Source organism: Canis lupus, chromosome 18, assembly GCF_011100685.1.
Source record: "Canis lupus familiaris isolate Mischka breed German Shepherd chromosome 18, alternate assembly UU_Cfam_GSD_1.0, whole genome shotgun sequence".
Classification (NCBI taxonomy): Eukaryota; Metazoa; Chordata; class Mammalia; order Carnivora; family Canidae; genus Canis; species Canis lupus.
This window is the reverse complement of record NC_049239.1, coordinates 5,196,934-5,221,925: the sequence shown is the minus strand read 5'-3', so window position 1 is coordinate 5,221,925 and position 24,992 is coordinate 5,196,934. Positions and strand designations below refer to the sequence as shown.

Sequence of the window (24,992 nt, the reverse complement as noted above, 5' to 3'; positions counted from 1 at the left end):
ACCAACATTTTTCCTGAACTCTTCCTGCCTCATTACTGACCTTGGTGTCCCCTTGTGTGGCCCTGCATACATTCTAGGCCTCCTGTTTCTAGGGAACTGTGAGCAAACTTATTCCTTCATAGCAGTCACTTCCAAGTCTGCATATCTTTTTTTTTCAATATTTTTTAATGATTTTTATTTATTTATTATGATAGTCACACAGTGAGAGAGAGAGAGAGGCAGAGACACAGGCAGAGGGAGAAGCAGGCTCCATGCAGGGGGACCGATGTGGGACTTGATCCCGGGTCTCCAGGATCGCGCCCTGGGTCAAAGGCAGGCGCTAAACAGCTGCGCCACCCAGGGATCCCCTCAAGTCTGCATATCTTACCATACCTGTTTACAAGAAATCCCAGGTACCCTCAAAACACAGGGCAAAAACACTTGATTGCTTCAATAGACAGAAAAAAACACTTGAAAAAATCCAGCACTCTTTCATGAGAAAAGTGTGTAATAAATTAGGATTAGAAGGGAACTTTCTCAACCTAGTAAGGAACATCTACAAAAAGCCCACGGTTAACTTTATACTTAATGGTGAAAGACCGAACGATTATTTCTAAGCTCAGGAACGAGATAAGGATGTCACTTTTGCTACTTCTATTCATGATTATGCTGGAGGTTTAGATAGGATAACTAAGAAAATCTTTGAACATAATATGATCTTGTTATAGAAAATTCTACAGAATTCACTAAGAATCTGTTAGAACAAATAAGTAAGTAAAGCAAGGTTGCAAGATACAAGATCAATATACAAAAATTAATTTTCTTCTATAGACTAGTATAGTATTCTATTGCTTTTGTAATAAGTTACCATCGATTTTTGTGGCTTAAAAAAGTAAACGTATTATCTTTCAGTCCTATAGGTCAGAAGTCTGATATATATCTCAATGAGCTAAATTCCAGTGGTCAGCAAAGCTGCATTCCTTTCTGGAGACTCCAGGCGAGAATTAGTTTCCTTGTTTTTTTTCAAGCTCTATATGCTACATGGGTTCCTTGACTCATGGCCCCTTCCCTGCATCTTCTTACTCTCTGCTTCCATCACCACATGTCCTATTCTTCCTCTGGGAGCTTGAGGGAGAATGGGAATGATTACTTATGACTTTCTGGAGTGATGAAAATGTTCTCAAGGTAATTATGGTGACAGTTGTGCAATTCTGTGAATGCACTAAAATCAATTGAATTTAAGACTTGAAATGGATGAATTGTAGGGTATGTGAATTATATCTCAATAAAGCTACTAATAAAGAGATAGAAAAAATAAGAACAACAGTATGAACAATGTATGTCCTCATACAAGAAGATATAAATGGATATTAATTTTTACAACAGTGTTTTCACAAACACGGGCGTTTAATTCACATTGTTATTTATTTATAAATATTTTGAGTTCATAGTAAAAATCATAGGAACAAACATAAGAAGATGGAGGAATATTTGAAAATAATGAGAAAAAATTACCAAGAAGTTGTAGCAGTGCACATTTTAGAGTATAACTTCTTAATTCTCCATTAAGTCAGGATAATTTTTTGTAATAAAGATGAGATGAGAAGAGCTTAGGTAAATTGCATAGATACAATTTTTTGAAATGTAGTGTAAATCTGTTTACTTTGATTATTTTAAGCATAATTTCACATCTAAATGAATGATTATTTGAATCATCTTATCTGTTAGTGTGCTTAAACAAAATGTGCAGAAGATGGCAAAAAGAGCCACATTATCTAAAGCACTTATAAAAAAGGAAGAGTTCAGCCTCATGAGGTGATGAAATATTTTAATTGTGGTTTTAAAATTTGGCATTTAAACCTCTTAAGGTCTAGGGCAGCACTCCAGCGACTGGCAAGAGCATGAATGTTATTCTGGTTTATAAATGAATTATGAGCAACACGATGAATGAGTGTGACATTCCAAATGCCTGAGTATAAAGTTTGTCATAGAGACACTAAGGGAAATTAAGAGGGTAGTAAATACAGGGCATAGTAAAATGAATATTTCTTTATGCAACAGATAGTCACCTTGTGGAATTCATGGTCATGGTAAGATGGCTAAATAAATATCAAGTCTCAGTAATTTTATGAGTAATAATAAAGGTTTATGTTAACTAGTACGATTGATAAAAGTGTTGGCAAACAGAATGTATTAAGTAAGCTGTGTTAAGATCTGGACAGAAGCCAATGTATTCAGGAAAAGATATTTGGTCTTAAAAGATATCTGAATGTGGAATTTGATAATAATATGCGCATTCAGCTATACAGACCAACAAGATTACTCATTGCTCATTTATCTGCGTAGTAGCTAAAATGTTCCAGCTTAAAAAAATGTTTATTTCCTTTGTGCCATTCCTTGGTACTTGAGGGTGATTCTCTCACTTGAAAACCACGTGGAAAGGACTTAACTTATTAACTATTGCATCATAGAGCAAAAGGCTCTTTATTGATAGGAGAAGAAAAGTGTGGATAAATGCAATTCTGGGAAAGATATTTAAAGGAGACTATGATAGTATCTTTAAAGGATAATAACACAATAAAGACAAGTATCCCTACCTGTTGTTTTGCTTAGATCTTGACTTGAAAAGTCTGGATTAGCCTAGGAGAAGACAATAACTTTTTAACTTACTTTATCTGAAATGCTCATTAAAATATATAAAATGATAGGAATAATTAGTGTCATTATTGTAAAGATAGCCCTTAATAACAATACCAGAACCCAATGTATAAATAGTTTAAGCCCATGTCCAGCTGGAACGCTCACCGATTTTAGCATTGATGGCAATGGAATGCTAAATTAGCAGCTACCAGCTAAATCTTTTTCCCTCTGAAGCTGAACACTGATTCCTCAAATCATAAGAGCTAATATTTATTTAATACTATGTGTCAGACACTGTTATATGTATTAAATAGAGGTAACACTGGGTGTTATGCTATATGTTGGCAAATTGAACTCCAATAAATAAAATAAAATAAATAAAATAAAATAAAATAAAATAAAATAAAATAAAATAAATAAAATAAAATAAAATAAAATAAATAAAATAAAATAAAATAAAAGAGGTAACACATTCGATTTTATGAAATCAGTGCCATTGTGTCCCTTTTACAAATGAGTTAATAAGGACAGAAGCAAAAAACAAAACAAAACAAAACAAAAATACAAAAACAAGGCTTTGCAACCTGATAATTCAAGGAGCTTAAATTCAAGTCCTGAAAACATGTAATTTCAATCATTCCTCCGTGATGCCTCTCTGCACACTGCTCCTTTTTCTCCACATTCACTCAGAAAATAAGCTTCTCTGCATCCAACTTGACCAGAAGTTGGAGTGGGATACCTGTTTCAGATATGAGAGGCTTTCTTTTAAACTTAACTATTGTTTTTCACCTATTTATTGACATTTCTCTATCCCACAAGTTTCATATGTTCCATTCCCTCTGTCATCTTCTCTGCATCCCTTTTTTTGTGTGTATATTTTTTTTATTGCAGTTTGATTTGCCAACATATAGTATAACACCCAGTGCTCATCCCGTCAAGTGCCCTTTTATTGTGAACCTTGATTCACATGTTTTTTTGTCATAAGGCTGATTCGATCCTCTATATTATCAACTACTTCTAACTTGAATGTTAGCTTTTATTTTTCCTTCAATTCTGCATTTAGTTTACCATTGTTTTCCCTTAACTGTTGTTTTATCCCTCACTTGTTTTGGCGTATATACGATACCCAGCTTCTGTTTCTAACGCCGCCAAGAAGCTCCTGCCATCTGGTTATTTGGTGGGTCCCCTTCATCTGGGTACGTCCCTGCTTCTTCCAGGCAGATCTCAGTGTCTCCTGTCCTGCTCATGGTATTGTGCTTGGATTTTCCAGCTTATTAACTATCTGTTGAAATTAGAACTAAGTGACCCACGGTACAAAGAAATGTTGTGAGGAATCATCTGTTGCCTATCGTCCATCTAGATGTAGAAAGAATGCACATTCACAGGAAAAATGTCTCATTTCTCATGGAGCTGTTATTTTCAGCCCAGCTTCAGGCTTCCATAACATCTTGGAGGAAGTGGAATAAATGATCTGGGAATGTTTTCTGGCTTCTCCAGCAATAAAATGGATAAGCTGAGACTAATCCTTCACCTATCCCATGGGGCCAGGCCTCCAGATCTCCAGGGAATGGGCAGCTGATGAGAAGCATTTCTGCAGTGGTCATGGCTCCTGTTCATACCAGTCTACTGCACCACCCAGGATTCTTCACTTGGGTTTTTGTTTTGTTTTGTTTTGTTTTGTTTTTCTTGCTGTGACAGCCAATATACTGGGGAATTAATCTCCAGGTTAAGATATCCAACCAATGACCAAATAACTCCAGTTCTCTATCGTAACAGGCGGAATACTACAGAGGCATGCTTAATGCTGCTGCCTGAGGTCCCCAACAAAGCAGAGCCCCAGGTGCATACAAAGAATGTGTTCATCAATGCACAGTCTTTGGCTTCTTTCCCTTCCCAGTTCCAATTCCCCACTCTCCCATTTGTACTGTCTGACGTCACTTCCTGTATTAGTTAACTCCTGTTATGTAACAAACAATCCCCAAAAGTAATAGCTTCAGGCAATTTCTTACATCTCTGTATTTTCTGGGCTCAGCTGGGCAGTTTTTCTGTGATAAGCGGTACCAGTTGGGCTCACTAATACAGCTGTCTTCAGCTGAGAGCTCAGCTGGTACTACGCTACCCAACTGTCTTCAGTCGCAAGTCTGTTGCCTCAGCTGGGACGGCTCAGAACAGCTGGGCTCATGATCTCTCATCATAGAGTCATCTAACCTAAGCGTCTTCACTGGATACTCATGGGTTGAAAACGGAAGCTGCCTCTTAAAGTGTGGGCTTAGAAGTCTCAGTATGCCACCTTTACCATTTTATACTGGTGAATCCAAGAAAACAGAACCAGCCCCAAATCAAAGGGAACAAATATATGCTCCATCTTTTGGTGATAGTTGTGTCATGTTTGTACAGATGTGCAAGGGTTTAGGGATAGCCATGTTATTTATACTTGATCACTGTCCTTTAGTTCCCAAAGAAACTACTTAGGTTTAAATCTTTGTCTAAAGAGTCTGCTTCTGGGAGCACCCAACTTAACGTAACACTCCTATTGTGGTGACATCTAAGCTCAGAGTGCTCAATGCCTCAGACCTACCTGTTTATTTCATCCATGTATGTTTCTTCCCATGTGTGTCCTATGTAGAGGACAGCATTTGACCTACATGTCTGAGGTCTGTCTGCTGCAGCACAGCAACACAATGCCTAGAGCCCCATTATGGACTGTATGTATCCTTTCATGGGTTCCTTTCCACAGGAAGCTGGATCCCTGCATCAGTTCTTTTATCTGGGAATGCTAGGCTGTATCAAATGATGGTGTTAGTGTTTTTCTGAGTCATTTTCTGGATGGAGTAGTGCTGAATGTAGGCTTGATAACACAGTCCTGATGGGTATCCGAGGACTATGGAGCAGCACCCCTGGGGGCTATGGAAGGATACCATGGAGGCTCAGTCCATGGTCACTATAGCTGAGAATGGATGGGTGGGTCATTGGTGACCACCTGGCTCTGAGGACCCACTGTGGAGCCTCCACATTCCTGAGTTAATGGTTCACAGAAATCCCAGAGCATTGGATTTATTGTAAAAGGGGGAACCCAGAGTGATAAGATTGCAGCTTCCTGTGTGGTAAGGATCTGGGAAAAGCAGAGAAAAAGCAAAAGCTCAAATTTTGCTCAAAAAGCAAAAGCTCCCATAGAGTAGTTGACCTCCGGTTTCCTCCTGAGAGTTTTCCTAGAGTGCCCAGAGCTTGGCCGTCCTGACCTGCCTGCCCAGCGCTGTGGACCAGACACAAAGCCTGGTGGGAAAAGTAGGGAGACCAGTGACCTGAACTGGGGAATTCGTATTCAAACTCTGACTGCTGCTAACCCAGAGGTCAGTCTGGAATGGAAGCGGGGTGCCAATAACCAGATTCTCTGAGGGAATACAACCCTGGCAAGCTGTTACAGATGTGAATCACCAACTGTGCTCACTAGGGGTCACGTGCCCAGAAGCTAAATAAAGGGCCATGAGAGGCACAAGGGTGGGAAAGGGGGGATCAACCAAAAGATCACTGAGGAGTCCCATCAGGGACTAGCCAGTTCCTCTTTTCTTCCAGCAAACAGGAATCGTTCCCATATTCCAAAGATGACATCTGCTGTGCTGTCACTGAAAAGAAACACTCAGGTCAGACCTGTGCCCCATTTCTAGAGATTTTGGACTATATGGTTTTGGTTTTGGGCCCATTAGACCTCTGGCCCCTTTGCCTTAATAGAGCTCTTGTGTCCATGGGGTTGTAGATGAGAATGGGGGAAGGGTCCCTGGGACAGGGATAATGTCCTCTAACTCCTGTTAAGTGTCTTCTTTTCAAACTCACATGGATTCTCTAGAGTTCTGGCATGGATGAAAGTGCTCCAGTCACATGCCATGACCTCTGCTCCTATCTGGCCCCACATGGTAGAGCACTGACTTGGATTATTGTGGAATTGGTGGGGATTGGGGCTAGGATACCTCAGCATGGACTACAGACTCCCGAGGGGAGGAAAAAAGGACTGATGTGCCTTTCCAGCCGGACTGAGCTCATTCATTTTGTCCTGCCTTTAGCCATCCACCTTCCCACCAGGTGGAGCCAGTTGTGTGATCATTCCTAGTAGGAGCTGCCTGGGTCTAGACTGCTCACCATCCCACATTGGTGATTGCATTCCCAGGTGCAAATCCAGTTAGAACCTGCTTGGTTCATCCAGAAAATAGAAGTGGGATGAGGCCAATCACCCAGTTTCTTCCTAGTTTAAATAAGAGAAGGTCAATACATTTGTAGTTCTGAAGACGGGATTATATTTAAGGAGCCCCTGAGGTCAGGGGATGGACTTTGAGAAGTGGAGTTTGATGAGTTACCTGAAAAGAGAAATGAGTAGGACAGGCCCCCCTTCCTAGAGCTTCCTACACCAGTAGGAGGCACCTAAAATCTACAATTTTCTCCCTGAGCCCAGAGTGTCTCATATCTCTGTGGGCCACCATCAGGCTTGCCCCTCCAAAAGGAGGAAGCAACCGGGGCCACGTGTCCTTCTGATGGAGTATAGACCCAAAGTACATTCAGAGGTGCTGTGAGCAAGCATCTTTCCATGGAACTCAGAGAGAACAGGGGCTATGTACCTGTAGATGTTCAACCCTCTGTCTTTTGTTTCAGGTTGTCACAAGTTCGTCCCAATTCTGTCACTGTAATAGAATGTAGCACTGCTCAACTTCAAGATAAAATCTCCCGGTCACCTAGTTCACTGATAAGAAATAAAACCCACATACTAAAAATAAGAGGGACTCTGGTTTTTCTAAAAAATGCAGGATATGAAATTCTATACCTAATACGCATATAGTCTCCACCTCTTAATGTATAGACTACACATGTTGGGATGGAATAAATTACCACCAGTTTCCCTTTCTGGTGAACCAGTTGTTGGAAGGGGAAATACTCCTAAATTGTTGAATGGCTGCCTCTTCTTTGAGTGGATTAGAAATTAGGCTGCTGAGCTATGAATAGAACAAAGGGTAGTAGCACTGTATTTTCCTACGTTCTGCTTAATTCCTACAATGTTGTTATTGTGTTTCAGAATGTGAGAAACATAGACAGACCTTGTTATTATTGTTCTTAAAACCTACTTTCATTAGGAAAACTGAGCAGTTAGGGAAAAAAAAAAAAATCCGCCAAACAGGAAAATCCTGACCTATAGCCTCATTTTTCTATAGTAGTTTTGATTGTGTGCTCCTCCTCCTACTGGATGAGGTGGTCTCCACTGACTGTGGAATTCGGGTATGGGGAGCAGGGAATGGCATGGGACTCCTTAGGGAAAATTCAGTTTCCCTAATCAGCCTTTTCAGACATTAGGGAAAATAACAGTGTAATGTTTTTCCCAATGAAGACATGAACCATCTGACTTGTACTCAATTTTTTCCATGGCCCCTCAGAGTTAGAGGCCCTGTCTCTTGGCAGAGCATGGAGATCTGAGCAGGAGCATGGAGTCCTTTGAGGTGCCTGGCCAGAAGTTGGTTCTCCAGGGGAGTATGGGAGATGATTATAACTAGGGTAACAATGTGTTCTAATAAGATTCCAGGGAGTAAGTTACCTGAAGAGAAAAGTTTGCTGCACACCTGTTCTTGTGGGGTGTAAATGGCCACCCTGGGCCTGTGAATGTGAGTGCCCACTCTTCTGCTTCTTCTCTGCTCTCTGCTCGTGTCACCTCACCTCTGCTTTCTCTCTCCCTTTCTCTCTTTTTCTTTGGAGCTCTTGCCTTGTCCTACACTCCATTTTTAATGTTCCCTTGGGACACATTTGAAAAGTTCTCCTCTTTATGTGAACATAACACAGAGACTTTTATAATTACAGTGTAGGAATAGTGGCTTCTATTCATCATTACAGCCTTCCTCTTTCCTCTTGGGCAAACCTAGGCAAGGAAAGAGTCCTGGAAAGAAATTTGCTTTGCCATTTGAAATGTGGAAAGAACTGAAAAATGAGAGGTGGAATTCAAAGGTTTGGAATAATAATAATAATATTTGATTACTTCAGGGTAAAGCTAGACATGTCAGAAGGATTATATCTCAAAATTAATTCAAATTGCAATCAGAGATAAAATATCTCTATATTTTTTATTCAGAGAGGCACCTGGGTGGCACAGTCAGTTGATCTTCTGACTCTTGGTTTTGGCTCAGACCAGGATCTCAGGGTCCTGGAATCCAGCCTCACATTGGGCTTCTCACTTACCAGGGAGTCTGTTTGAGATTCTCTCTCTCACTCCCTCTGTCCTTCCACCCCTCTCAAATAAATAAATAAGTCTAAAAAAAAAATATTCCCCAGAGAATTTTGTTTAATATTGCTCTCTTTTTACTGACATTAACATTCTATTTTGCACTAAGAGGTATTTCCACATATTTTCAGGCACACTCAAATCATTATTTTATTTTATTTTATTATTTTATTTTATTATTTTATTTTATTTTATTTTATTTTACTTTTTTATTTTATTTTATTTTATTTTATTTTATTTATTTAAAAAATATTTTATTTATTTATTCATGAGAGACACACAGAAAGAGGCAGAGGCACAGGCAGAGGGAGAAGCAGCCTCCATGCAGGGAGCCCAAAGTGGGACTCCGTCCCGGGTCTCCAGGATCAGTCCCTGGACTGAAGGTGGCGCTAAACCGCTGAAACACCCAGACTGTCCAAATCATAATTTTATTAAAAAATACGTATATGTGTTGAACAAGTTGTAATATTAGCAATGATTTTTAAAGTGGTATGGGTTCAGACAGTGATAAGTGAAACAGGTGATGGAGATTATGATAGACCACTGGGTATTTTTTTTTTTTTTTTTTTAGACCACTGGGTTTGTATGGAAATGTTGACTCAACTGTTTTGTATGCCTGAAACTAATGTTATACTGTATTTTAACTAACTGAAATTTAATATAAAAAAACATAAAGTAGTATGAGTTCCTGATAACACCAGGTTTGTATCATAAGGTATCAATGGTATTGCTGAGTTAGAATCAAGATATATCTTGTTGCATTGACTAAAAAACTAACCTCAAAACCATTATTGATTTATGTAAACTGTCAAATGACCAAATCCTATTTTGATTATTATGCTTTAAAACCCAACTGCATTTTACCTATAAATGTTTTATGTGAATCTGTTGGATAAATTCAAACTATCAATCATTTTCTTATGGTTTAAAGAAGAATATTTATCTGAGAACTGCATTCTATAAATGTCTACTTTTTAGATAAGCACTTGCTGAAATGCTTTGGTCTAAAAACATATTATAATAGATACTGATAACAAATAGCATTCTACATTGTCACAGATTTACATAAGCTAATATCACTAAGGTATTTTCCAAATAGATTATTTTAATTGGTCTCATTTTTGAGAAAAAGTAATGAGAAAAATTAAAAATATATATTCTTAGGAAAGCATCTTCAAGATGTCTTTGACTCAGCCTTCCACTTCTAGGAAGATGGAATAGATATATATTTTCCTTATTCTTTTCTTCTACGTATCCATAAAAATCATGGGCTCTATGTAAAATAAAATTTAAGAATATTCTGAAAGGTTGCAACTGACCAGAGACCTCAGAAAAGGAATGCATGAGAGTGAGTTCCTAGCTATCCTGTTTGTCTCTAGGTGGTGGGTTCGGTGGAAACTGACACAGACAATAAAGCCTCCCAGAAGCCTGCTCTCTAGCCAAGGAGAGTGAAAGGGAAAACTTTTAGACACTAATAGCTCTATTCTAGCCAAAAACCCAGACAAAACTGTGTCTCCATCCTCACAGAGACAACAAAGCCTCTGGCAGCGGGGAGAAGAGACTTTCATCCCTTCCAGATGGCTTCACTCATTCTCCCTAACATGCTAGTACCAGAGGGGCTTACAGATGTCAAGAGTGGAATTCTAGCTAGGACAATAAGGCAAGAAAAAAGTCATATTGTTTGGAAAGGAAGAAAGAAAACCGCCCTTCTTTGCTGATGACACGATTGTCTACATAGGAAATACAAGGGATCTATAAAATTACTCCCAGAACTAATAATTGAGTTCAGCAAGATCACAGGATACAAGATCAACAATACTTCTTTTTTTTTTTTTTCCAACAATACTTCTATAGAGTAGCAGTGAACACATGGGTTTTGAGGTCAAAAACATAATGCTCTTTACAATGGTGTAAACCTGTAATAGGTGTAAAATCTAACAAAACTTGTACTCAAGTTGTATGTTAGAAATGACAAAATATTGATGAAAGATTGTGTTTAAAAAAAGATTTAAATAAATGGATAGACATTCTATAATCATTTATTGGAAGGGTAATATAGTAAGGATGTCAATTTGCCAAAAGTTGATGTACAGGTTTAACAAAATTTCTACTCAAACATCAGAAATAATGTTTGTAAGAGGAAACAAGGTTATTATGAAATTTATATGGAAAAACAAAGGAAGTAGAGTAACTAAAACAACTTTGAGAAAAGTAAAGTGGGAATAATCAGTCTACCCACGTTGAAAGTGTATTATATAGTTACAGTAATCAAGGTGATGTGTGATGTTGACAGAGAGAAAGATATAGATACAGAATAGAGAACCCAGGAATAACCCCCCAAAAATATAACAAAATTAGTTTGACAAAAGTCCAAAAGCAATTCATCAGACACAAGTTTCTTTCTCAACAAATGGTGCTTGTGTATCTGGACATCCATTGGCAAAAAACAAAACAAAATAAGATAAAAAAAAATCTCAACCTAAATCAATACTAAATAAAATTATACAAAAAGTATTAGTGTATAAACTTGTTATACAAAAAATAATTCAAAATGGATTATAGATTTAGGTGTAAAATAGAAAAATACAACACTTAAAGGGGGAAAAATAAGACAAAGTTTTCAAACAAAAAAATGTCTATACTGTACAATTCTTACACCTAACACCAAAACATGATCCATAAAAGAAAAATTGGAAAGTTGAATTTCATTAAAATTAACAACTTTTGCTCCATCAAAACCCTGTTTAGAGGGAAAAAAAACCTAAAAACCAAAAATCAAATACCAAAGGGGGCAGAATATTTGCAAATTATATGTCCAACAGAGGGTTAGTCTTTAGAATATTTTATATTCTCTCTAAACCCAGTGGTAAAAAAAAAATTCCAATTAGAAAACAGGCAAAATACATGAACAGACATGTCAATGATAATGATGTAGAGATGGCAGATAGGCACAAGAAAGGATGTTTGACATCATTAGCCACTTGGTAAATGTAAATTAAACCCACAATGAGGTATTTCCACATATTTCTCAGGAAAATATAGTGACAATGGTAATGCTGATGAGCATTAACAGAAACCCTTTGCTTGTATATTACATTGGGAAGGTAAAATGGTGCAACCACTCTGGAAAACAGTTCCTAAAAACCTAAACATGCATGTACCATATGATCCAATCTCAGAGAAATGAAAATTTGTGTTGACATACAAACCTGGGCACTAATGTTTCTAGAAATTTTGTTTATAATAGCAAAAAACCAAAACTAACACAAAAAAACAAAACAATTGGAAACAATCTAGATGTCCTTCAAAGCAAATTATGGTGATTCACGTTATAAAGAATACTCACCAATAAAAAGGAACAAACTACTGATGCACACAACAACCTGGATGAAACTCCAGAAAATTATTCTGAGTGAAAATATCAATCCTAAGAGGTGACATTCCAATTATATAATAGTCTGCAAATGATGTGCCATCAAGAGGGAGAAGAGACTAATGGTTGCCGTGTGTGTGGAGGAGGGATGTGGTGCAGCTGGAAGAGGGCAACACGAGAGGCAACTGGATACCTAGATGCTGACAGCATTCTAGCCAATATCCTGGCTGCGATGTTGGACTCTGGTTCTGGAAGATGTTGCCCCCAGGTGAACCTAAGTGAAGGGCACACACAAGATCTCTCCCATTGCTTCCAGTATGTGCATGTAAGTCTATAATTATCTCAAAATAAGAAAATAAGAAAAAAGATAATTAAAAAATTCTCTCTTTTTAACCTATTTCTGTATGAGGCTAAATTTTCCTCATATCTTCAACCAAAACACCATTTGGCAAATCATTGACTGTAGAAGTTCAAATGGCTGACTTCTCTTTAGCCAGGTTTATTTTTTTTTAATGCAAAAATGTAAAGCGATGCCATTGTACTCAGTATGTACACTTTTGTTTTTAAAATGTTTGTTTTTCTTCAAAAATATGTTTTTATGGTGATACATAATTTTATAGCTGCTATTTTTCAGTGGTATATTTAGAAAATTTCTGTTTCTGTTTCCAATAATGATTGATAGGTAGTAAGTAATGATAAGTAAAACTCACATGACCTAAAAAAGCTCTTTGGAATCTTTGGTAATTTTTAATGGTCGGAGAGGTCAGAAAGACCATCAATGTGGGCACTTGATGGGATGAGCACTGGGTGTTATACTATATGTTGGCAAATAGAACTCCAATAAAATATATACAAAAAAAAAAAAAAAGAACTAATTGAAAAGGAAAAAAAATAATTTCACTTCCTTGTGGAGGCAAATATTTATATATCAACCAATCTCTTATGCCTCAACAGATAGAATTTTTATGCCAATTTAAAAAATATTAATAAAACGTTGCAACTAAAAAATTTTTTTGAGAACTCCAAAATTAGACGGTGGGTAATGTTCACCAAACACACTGAAACTACAGTTTATTTTGTCTGTATAGATGTATTAAAATACATGAGAATATGTTCTTTCCAAAATATAATGCAATGAGAAAGAATGGTCATGAGTTTAAACATTGATGTAGTATTTAATGTCAACACAGATTCAACACCCAAAGATTTCTAAATAGAAACCGTAAAATGCCTTTTTAAAAATATCATCTTAATCTTTGTCTCATTGTCTAATCAGGAATTGAAGAGTCTGTAAGCACTTATTTAATTCATCTCATCATTTAAGAGTCACTGGTCCTCAATGGCAACCGATCACCCTGCAGGCAGCATGGAAATTCCTGTAGCTCAGAGTTGGATGTTTCTGACGAGGTCTTAAATATTGAGATTTTATTTATTTATCACACAGGAAGAAGATATTTCACTCCCAAAGCCAATCGACAGGGAGATTGTAATTATTCCATTCTTCTGGCACCAGTTTTTCCTCGTGCATGTTCCTCTGAGTATTATAAAGCATCCTCAGCTGTGATTTTAACGTTCAGATATTTCCCTCCTCTCCACAGATAAATTAATTTACAACAACCAAGAAATTCAGGTGCCAGCACTTTGTAAACAAGTGTTTAAAGCCAAGTTTACTTTTGTCATAGATTACCATAAGGGAAGCATAGAACTCAGTGGAAGTTGCAAAGGTATGACAAACAGGCCTTGTTTCCGGTGATCTGTGTACACCGTGCTCCTGCTGCAGGCCCTTCCCTTCTGTTGGTGTATCCCGCTGCACTTAAGGAGTGTTGGGTTCTTGTGTAACGGTAGCTGTGCTTTACTCCCATCCCTCCCACCCCTCCTCCCTTCCAGGACTAAGCACCCTTTACTACAGTGACCAGCTGTGAGGACATCTGGGAGCTTAGAGCTGCACTGCCCCTCCAGGTGATTATCCTTCTGTGAAGAAAATTGTCATGACCAAGGGTCACACTCCCTTCCCAGAGGCAGCTGTTCTCCAATGATGGACCAGTGGTAGATGGATAAAGGCCTGGGCCCCTCATCCAGTCGAGAGACTCTAAAGGGGCGAGCATCTGGCCCCAGAGCTCCGCTGGGATGGCTGAGCCCGTTGTGATGTCATAGCTCCACGCCTCCCCCTGCCCATCCTGTCCTTGCATTGGTGCAGACAAATCTCCCTCTCAGAGCCAGTTTACCAAGCCACTGGGCCCTCAGCACCTGTCCAGCCTGCAGAGACTATCCTTGCAGGCTTAAATTCCAACTTCCTCCAGCTCATGTTCTGCAAATAAATGTCACTTCTACTGTGGGGAAAACAGTGATCATTAGATAAGAGTCCTTACAACTTCCCTCTCCCACGGCACATTTAATCACTGTTTACGTTTACTTAAGTGAGTTGTCTTACTTCCACTGCCAGACGACAATCTGTCCTCTTCTCCGATGCATAATTTCTGCCTAATACAATAATCTACAATACGTAGAGCATGGTAGGTTCTGGAAGGAACATACCCAAGATAATCACAAATGATTTGAGAAACATTTATATTTTTATTATAAAATCAATATGCACTAATATTAGCTTTATCCTTTTTCCTTTCTCTTTCCTTCATCACCCTTCTTCAAGCTGGTCCTCCTGGAGCAGGGTCTTGGGTATTCAGAGCCAAGGTTTTTTTTTTTTTTTTTTTTTTTTTAACTTTTATTTCATTTTATTTTTTCAGAACCAAGGTTTGTAACTGAATCTTCATTCTTCTTCATCCTTCATGGGCCATAATTGACTCAGGGCAGGACCTTAACAAATACTAAAACTGGTGGTAAAAGTTGGATGAGGAACAACATAGCTACATAGCTTCAAAATATTAACCCCTCAGTACATGTTAATGATAACTTACTTACTTCACAGTGGGAGATCTAACAGCTATCACCTTAACCACAGAGGTCAAAACTAATGTGACCAGAAATGGGAGAGATGTACTTCCTGAGCATGTGGTCCTCCTTCTAGAAGTGCACAGCCTGGACCTAGTCATGAGGCAACATCAGATACACTTGAATGGAATTGTCCACGTGTCCACATGATAAAGACAAGGAAAGACCCAGGAAGTATTACAGATTAAAGAAGACAAAAGAGCCATGAATGGGGCCAGATAGTCACAACTTCATTGCAAAATAACCTTTTTTTCCTAATTTTACCTTAATAATAATATGGAAAATAAGTCCCCAATTGACCGTTTTTGTCCTTTCTAACTTTCCCCCATTGCACAACCATTTTGCTTCTATTAATGTGCTTAATATCACCCTCAGCTTTATTAATTGGATATCTGAAATTTATCACTTTGTCCCTTTCCACTGTGACTTTTCTCTTCAAGTGGTGAGATGTGGTATCTCTTTTTGTAACTTTTCAGGAATGTGTTGTTGTTGTCTTGTATTTTTTGTTTGTTTGCTTTTTGGTTGTTTGTTTTACCTTTAATTCTTCCTTTAGGAGAGTTCTTTGGCTTGTATGTTCTGAGTTTACCATATCTTTGCCTTCTGATGCCTTTTTTTCCTCAAGTAATATTTATTTGGTTTTATAATTATAGAGTCACAACAAGTGTTAAATCTCTGTGCAGGGATTTTAGTGCAATTTATGTTAGACATATTATCTTCCTGAATTTCATTTTGTTTATTCATACTTTCATTTGACTAATACTTATATTAGGAAAAAGGTATATTTAGTGAAGGCAAGAGAGGCCACATATAGGCTTCCAGGTGTTTCCTCTCTTTCTGCAAGGATCACTGTAGCCACAAACTTCAGGAACAACTGAGAGACGTTTCTATCCAGGGAACGTCTGGATAGAAACGAAGATAGTTGTATAACTTCTTTCTCTTTGTATTGTTTCTTTTACATGATAGTTTATTCTTCTTCATTGTGGCAACATTTTCCAAAAAGTTCTTATTTTTTCAAATAAACTTTAAGAATCTGGTTTGATTTCTTAAAGTGATACAGTATTCTAAACTGCAATCCTTTCATTTTTAAAAAGATTTTATTAATTTATTCAGGAGAGATACAGAGAGAGAGGCAGAGACATAGGCAGAGGGAGAAGCAGGCTCCCGGTGGGGAGCCCGGTGTGGGACTCGATCCTAGAACTCCAGGATCATGTCCTGAGCTGAAGATAGACTCTCAACCACTGAGCAACCCAGCCATCCCAATCCTTTTCTTTATTTATGACTACTTTCTCTTCCATCTCACCTTTACATGAAATCACCTGTTTTTATCCCATATTTGGTAGTTAGATGGGTTTTCCATACCATTTTAAAGGTGTGAATCTAAGGTAAGGGGATGGGAAGAATATTTTTAATTTACTCTTGTTCTTTACTGCCTCATAGATCCAGCAATCTAGGTATTTGTGGAAGAAATTTCATACCCAATCAAAGAAATTCCCTGAAAGGGTATAGGCCAAGGAGTATTCCTGCACATTTGATGTGGCATTCAGAATTGATGGGACAAACTTCATCATTGTCTTATTTTAAAAAATTGCCACAGCCACTCTGACCTTCAGGAAACACCGTCCTGATCAGTCAGCAGTCCTCAACATGAAAGACCTTCTATCAGCAAAAATGTTATGACTCACTGAAAGCTCAAACAATGGTTAGCATTTTTTAACCAAAAGTATTTTTTAATAATAATAATAATAATAAATAGCCAGGACAGTGCTAATTTCTGGCCAAAACATTGACATGTCATCTATTCTTCATCAGATATACTTTAGCCCAATGTTTATTTGAAAGTCTTTAAACTTTTTAAAAAAGATTTTATTTATTTATTCATGAGAGACACACATACAAAAAGGCAGAGACATAGGCAGAGGGAGAAGCATGGTTCTTGCAAGGACCCTGAGGCAGAACTCAATCTCAGGACCCCAGGATCACGACTTGAATCAAGGGCTGATGCTCAACCACTGAGCCACCTATTTGTCTCAAAGTCTTTAAACTTTTATTTTATTTTTTTAAAAACTTTTACAATAAATATGGGTCCTATCTTAATCCCAACAATATAATAAAAAAGCCATAAGTTAAAAATAAAATAGGAAGACTATTTAGAATGTGCCCTTAAATTGGATTTTGCTGAAAACATTTTTAGAATAGACACAGCCTGAATTACCAACAACCTTGAAATTCAAAATATGAAAATATGCAAATGAAAAGCAACATGGGTCCTATCCTCAAGGTTCTATTTGAATATCAGGCAATGTCTACCAATTATCTCTTTTGTACAAATAAGTAGCTCATTCATATGGAATCACAAGGGGTATTAAATAGCCAAAACAATATTGAAAAAGATAAAGTTAGAAGACACATTTTCTGATTTTAAAACTTACTACAAAGCTACAATAATAAAAACAGTGTATAATGGCATAAGGATAGAAATATTGACCAATGGAATAGAATTGAGAGTTCAGAAACAAACTCAAATATATATGGCCAATTGGTTTTTCATGAAGGTGCCAAGACTACTTAGTGGGAGATAGAATACAAAAGGATGAAATTGAGCTCTTAACCCCATTTCATATTTAAAATTAATTAAAATTGATCAGTGATCTAAACAGAAGGGCTACAACTATAACACTTAAAAAGAAAATATAGGAGTAAATCTTCTTGATCTCAGATTTGTCAATGGATTCTTAAATTTGTTACCAAAAGAAAAATACAGATAAATTGGACTTCATAAAAATTAAAACCGGTTGGGAATTATCAAGAAAATGAAAAGAAAACCTGCAGAATGGCAAAAAACTAATTGAAAATCATATAACTAACAAAGATACTAACTTTAAATTAAAGAAGTTTTATACTTTTACAGCTTAACAACAAAAAGACAATTCAATTTTAAAAAAGACAACTTAAATAGACATATTTCTTTTTTTTTAATAGACATATTTCTAAAGAAGATACCCAAATGGCCAACAAACACATGAAATGATGTTTAACATCATTGGTGATTAAAGAATTGCAAGTCAAAACCACAATGAGACACTGCTTCACAGTGACTTGAATGACTATAATAAAAACAGTGTAAAATAGCTATATTGACAAGAACATGGAGAAATAGGAACCCTTATATTGCTGTTGAGAATTCAAAATAGCTCAGCCACTGTGGAAGACATATGGACAATTCTTCAAAAAGCTAAATGTAGAATTACTATATAACTCAGCAGCTCCATTCCTAGGTGTATACCAATGAGCAATGAAAACTTCTGACCATACAGACACAAGTAAGTATACACATACACAAATGTTTAGAGCAGCATTATCCATTATTCACCAGCCAAACAGTTCTTCTAGATATCCATCAATAGATGGATGGATAAACAAATTGTGGTGTACAATACAATGAAAAAGTATTCAGTCACAAAAAGGAATGAAGTACTGACACGTGCTGCAACTTGGATAATCCTTAAAAACATTAAGCTAAGTGAAAGAAGCTTTACACAAAAGGAGTCATATTACATGATTTTATTTATATGAAATATCCAGGCTAGGCAACTCCAGAGACAAAAAATATATTATAGGTTGACAGGCAGTGGGAGGAGATAAGAAGGGGTGATCATTTGAAACTTGAGAGAAGTCATGGCTGTACAATACTGTAAATGCACTAAATGCCACTGAATTATAAATTTTAAAATGATAAATTTTATGCTATGTGAATTTTACATTGTGTTAAGAGACCAAAAAAAAAACGTTCAAAATTTGTTTTCTTCTAGTCTCCTTTGGTATCTATCTATCTATCTATCTATCTATCTATCTATCTATCTATCTATCTGACATATTGACCATCATTAGTTTTCAGAAACTGATTTCTTCCAATGTAATGAATATCATTACAGTGAAAGACTTTGCTATTAATCATAATAAACTTTTCAATAATTTTTATTCTTTATTTTAAAATCACTTTTTAAATAATAAATTAATTTGTTAATATCATTTCTCTCAAAAAAAGAGCTTTTCTCTGTACAAATATTTCTGGTTGTTATGACCTATGAATATCTGTAAATAGTTTTAATATGTGAGATGCTTTAATGATGCACTGGTAATAGTAATTTTTTCTCCTAAAAGTTTATAATATAGAGTAAAATCAGAGAAACTAAACTTTTAAAGTATTTTAAATTAAAGCAAAACCTAGTGTAGAAGTGCCCACTAATTACATCTAAAGATATTCTTGCTTATTAATGACCACAATGAATATATTAAGCAGTGTGAAATCATCCAATTGCATTTTTCTTCTGAATTTCCATAAAATGTGGGAAGGCGTGCAAGACTTGAACAGTGCAAAACAAAAACTTAAAACTATCTGTTGGTATTTCTTAGAATATAAGAAAATTTAACTCTCTCAGCTCTGACTGGAGTTACTTCAAATATACACAACCTAACAGAATATTCCTTTTGACAGAATTCTACTTACTCAGTCCTTTGCAATTCAGAGATTCTCCTGGTATTCGATCAAAGTGAAAGAACATAATATAAGACTGTTATCTACTATGGATGATTGTGAACTAAGCAGCCTTTGGGAAGTTTTAGGGGGGAAGCTATTGTAGATGAGTTCCTTTGTGGACTTATCTTGAACTGTGATTGTACTTAGAGTACATACTTTATCTCAGATACAAATAAAATGAATGTATTCAACAAATATAGAGGTGGAGTTTTAGTTATATCATTTATCTTTATTTCTTAAAAAATAAGGTCAAGAAAAATAGCTCTTTTCAAGTTTTTGGAAACTTGTTTATAAGTATATGAGAAAATACTATAAAAATAAAAAATAAAGTATATTATGGTCCCAAATGATTTTAAGTTTTTCTAGTAAAAATGGAGACATTTTATAATTACCTTTTTTGGGAGGTTGGGAAAGTCCCTTCCTTACAGTGCTGGAAATCTTTTGACCTTCAAAATAAAGTCACCTTATTGAAAGTAATTTAATCAACAGACATATTGAAGTACTTGAAAATGAATTTCATCCTTTAATTTGTGAAACATTTCCCTTTTGCTATTAAATCTTATCATATGACATTTGCAAGAAAATCAATTGTAGTGTCTTAGAGGTGACTTTGAACAAGTTTCATTTGAATGAGTATATGTATCAGTATATAATCCACAAATGTTATCTTCATCAAAACTTATGCATATTAAAAAAACGACATTGCTCTTAATTCTACAAACAATTGTATCTTATTTTTTTTTAGAAAGGACATCTGAAAAATTTAATGATCTTGCCTATACAAATATTCCAGGATAATGACATATGGTGCAAGTATTTTTACATAATCAGTCCTAAAATAGGATTAGCAAGTCATGTGCAACCAACAGATGTGTGCTTACAACAAACATACTTTGGGAACTATTGCCTCTCTGTTAGATGCACATGGATTAAATATTTCTAGACACTTGGCTTGAATTCATAATGACACTCAAGATTACAAACATGGTACGTAGACTGTGTTTGAAGAACTTAATCTCTGTTAAATGTCAAACTTGCTTTTTTATACTTTTAGCAGATATATTCCTACTTGGTACAATATTTAAGTGGTTAAATAGAATCAAATAAGAACTAAGGTTCCAACATAAAATATGCTGTCAGGATCATACCCTCTGCTTATTGGGAAGTATTATCAATGTCTTGCTCAGTTGTCAACTTTGACCTTAATCTAGCAGCAATGGCAAATCCGACAGATATTCGAAACAAGCAATTGCTTGACATATTAGAGAAACATTTTGATTTGACAGAAAGGCACAAAAAAACATTTTCTTTAATAATGTGAGCTGTCAGTGAACACAGAGCAATACTGACCCCTGAGGATTCATTGTTCATTTGATATGGTTTAGGGCAGTTCTGGGTTCTGGCAGAAGCTATATTTTCATAAGCCAACTATTCGAATTTAAATAATAGAACTGGTGTATTTGGTAGAAAAAATAAAAACTAGCATTGTAGCATATACAATGTCAGGCAAGTTGTTGACTGATGGATATCATCTCATGATGGCTCATACATACAAACTATGTCAGTTCGAAGCTACCGGTTTTTCCTAAATACAACAAACAAGAGGTAGCTGCTTCTGTAAAAAGGAAGGGCCACCCATCCTCCTACTGCCCCTGATTGCCACCCCATGGGTAGCTGATCACACAGGTGAACCACTGCTGCCCCAAACTAGGCAGTCTCTTGCACTCTACTTTTATATACAGAGCAATGCATAATTGTCTAAATAGTTGCTTGGTCATGAAGGAAAACAATTGCCTGACACTCTAAATAAGAGTCCTGACAGAAATAACTTCTCTCCCAGCTTCAACTGAGGAACAAGAAAAGAAATAAATTCAGATGGAGTAAGATTCTAGCCACTGTATTGAAGAAATATCATTAGTTCTTTAATGAGAAGGAACTAAAGACACACATTTCAGTCCACTTTGAATCCTTTACAGTTTGTCCCATGAATCTTTATAACAAATTGTCTGGAGTATTCATCACAAGATGTTGAGTCATTCTCCACTTGTTTTGATAAAATTCTGAGTTAAAGAAATCTCGTATGTTATGTCAGGATATATGGATAGATATTGGACAAGACATATCCTAATTGATAAAGTCACACTGTGCAAGATCATTTAGAAAGTACCTTTTAATTATTAGTAATTTAAGGTGGTCTGAGACCAGTGAGCAGCCTTATCTCATCATGTATGTCAAGATGCCAAATTTGTTTATTTATCCACTTGTGGGTTTTTTTTTCAGGCTTATTTATTTATTTGGGAGAAAGAGACAGACAGACAGACAGTGAGTGGGGCCTGGGGAAGGGCAGAGGGAGAGAGAGAGAAATCCTCAAGCAGACTCCCCACTGAGCATAGAGCCCAACATGGGGCTCCATCTCATGACCCTGAGATCATGACTGGAACTAAACCATTAGTCAGATGCTTAGCTGACTGAGCCACCCAGGTGCCCCCTATCACCAATGAGCTGAAGGAAATACAGTAATCCCCACGCCTCTTAACCCAGGGTTTTACTTTCCACAGTTTCAGTTACCTCTGGTCAACAGTGGTCCAGAAGCAGGTGATCCTTCTGATGTTTTGTTAGGTCAGTATTACTGTAAGGCTATGTCACAATGCCTAAATCAGTCACCTCTCTTTACCTCATTACATAGACATTTTATCATAAGAGGGTAAGTATAGTACAATAAGATATTTTGATAGAGATCACATAGTCACCTAACTTTTATTACAGTATATTATTGTAACTGTTCTATTTTATTATTAGCCATCATTATTAGTTTCTGACTGTGCCTAATTTATATATTAAATTTTATCATAAATACGTATGTATAGGATAAAATAGTATATAGGGTTTAGTACTATCCATGGTTTCAGGCATCCATTGGGGTTTTGGAATGTATCTCTCATAGATAAGGGAGACTACTCTATCAGTGAATATCTTCTTATGTCTGAAAGTACCCTTAAGTACACAGAATTGTAAAATGGATATTATTTTTATTGTACCATAAAGATAGCACTTACACACAGAGAAAAATGGATGATTCATATAGTAGTTCTATATTAAAAGGCTGCTTAGAAAAAAATAAGCAAAAATAGTTAAGACACTCCATGTTTCAAAATATAGAAAATGAGTTAAAAGCAAATAACAGTAAACCATCCATAGTAAAGTAAGATGCCAATAAATACTTTTATGAATTTGAAGCTGAAAAAAAAACTCCCTAAGAATAACAAAAATGAAACTATATATATCGTGTGTCAGAAACTGCCATTAGCATGACATTAAGTCATGTGACAAACTTGGAAGAATGCAGCAGGTATAACAAAGATGACATCCTTAATGAAAATGTTCTCACAAATCACTGAGGACAAGACAGACACACCAACAAATCACAGAAAGAGACATTAGCAAGTCATCCACTAAAGAAACACATTGGATGCTAATTTTTTTTTCAAATAAATAGTCAAATTCCCTTGTAACTAAAGAAAAGCAACTTCAAAAACAATTACATTCTATTTATGGACTATTAAGATAGCAAACATACATGAGAAAATATACAATATTGACAGAGGTATGAGGACTGCGGATTTTCATTCACTGCTTATGGCCTTAAAGATTTATTTGTTCATTTTTCCATGGTTACATTGTAATATGTACAAAAAATTCTAAGAATGCATCTTAATGTACTCCTGTAGGTATTTGGGGTTTAGTATATCTTGGTACATGCAGATAATTGAACAACTGGAATTACAGGCAATATGTATAGCATTTCAATGGTAGTTGTTTTATAATAATAGTACTTGTTTACTTCTGGGACTAGCAATAGTTTTTATTTTATCTTTATCTTTAAGAATTTATCTCAATGACCTGGATTGTGAACACAAGTTTACATGTGGAAGCTTCAACTTTTTACAATAAATCGTTAGTATAAAGTGTACTCACACATTCATGCACACATACTCACATCTAGATAAATATAAAGAGAAAGAGGGGTACATGGGTGGCTCAGTAGGTTAAGTGTCTAACTTTTGCTTTTGGTTCAGGTCATGACCTCATGGGTTGTGGGATGGAGCCCCAGATCCAGATCCATGCTGAGAAAGGAGTCTGCTTGAAGATTCTCTCCCTCTACCCCTCCCTCTCTCTCTAAAATAATAAATAATAGGTAAATCTTTAAGAAAATTAAAGAATCTGAAATATACAGCATAGTTTTAGCTGAGGATATTTTTGAGCCCATGAGTGCTAGTTTTTCAACATTTCCCTCTATTTTACGTACATTCTGAGATTCATACAATCAACTTTTGTACATAAAAATGCTATCCCCTCCAGAATATGTATAGACACTTTTTAAAAACTTTGCACTAATGTATACACTATTAGATTAGGTTTGAAAACCAGACTGTAAATTTTTCTGTACAATGTAATCAAATTAATATCTAAATTTATATGCAGATTAAAATAGAGCATAATTATAAAATATTAATTTATTTATATTCTCTAATTTTCCACAGTATTACTTTAAAATTAGGAAGATGCTATGAAATGGAACTCATAAGAAAACATTTTTTTGAAAGTTAGTTAAGTAGAGTTAAAACTCAATGCAAATAGTCTATATATTATCTGAAGTCCATAAACCATTTCCCTGTCACATTTATTTGAAAATAGATACATAAGGGATTTTGTGATGCTTTGGAAGCATTGCCAGGTATTGATTTTCAGGGTCACATGATGACAAATCTTGCTGACATGATTTTTATTTTTTTATGACAAGAAGATCATTATTCAGATCCTTGACATTTAGAATTACTAACATTTGTATTGGACTGTCCATTACATATTTACGGTGTTTCAGGGATTTGCTGAAAACGTAAAGCAGCAGAAACCAAACAACATATTATATATGAAAGTATTGTCTGATTATTTAATGGAAATAAAGTATATAGATTTCAAACAAAAAAGTGACTCATTAGTCATGGCGACAAACAGATTGGTCTGCCTTAGTTTACTTTAGCTCTGTGATGCATATTGTACCAATGGAATAACCAGTCCTCAACTTTATTACGATGTCTTTGGTAAATTGCAGCATTCTTGTGTCATTGGACAAATCAAACTGGCATATTTAAAACACTTATACAGAATTCATTACACACCCTAGCATTATTAAGTATTGATGACTTTGGATAGCATTGCATACAGCTTCATTTGGAATAGCAATAAAAATATTTTTCCTAGAC

General features: G+C 36.0%; 1 long non-coding RNA gene across 1 annotated transcript in view; it reads right to left on the bottom strand.

The window, feature by feature from the left end:
- LOC111090833 overlaps positions 1-22,343 on the bottom strand; it is a 29,670-nt gene extending 7,327 nt beyond the window's left edge. The window contains exons 1-2 of the long non-coding RNA XR_005372893.1: positions 22,297-22,343; positions 2,577-2,619 (exon numbers count right to left, since the gene is read on the bottom strand). This is a non-coding gene — a long non-coding RNA (uncharacterized LOC111090833). The remainder of the gene's footprint in view (positions 1-2,576; positions 2,620-22,296) is intronic.
- Between the last annotated feature and the right edge of the window lie 2,649 nt (positions 22,344-24,992).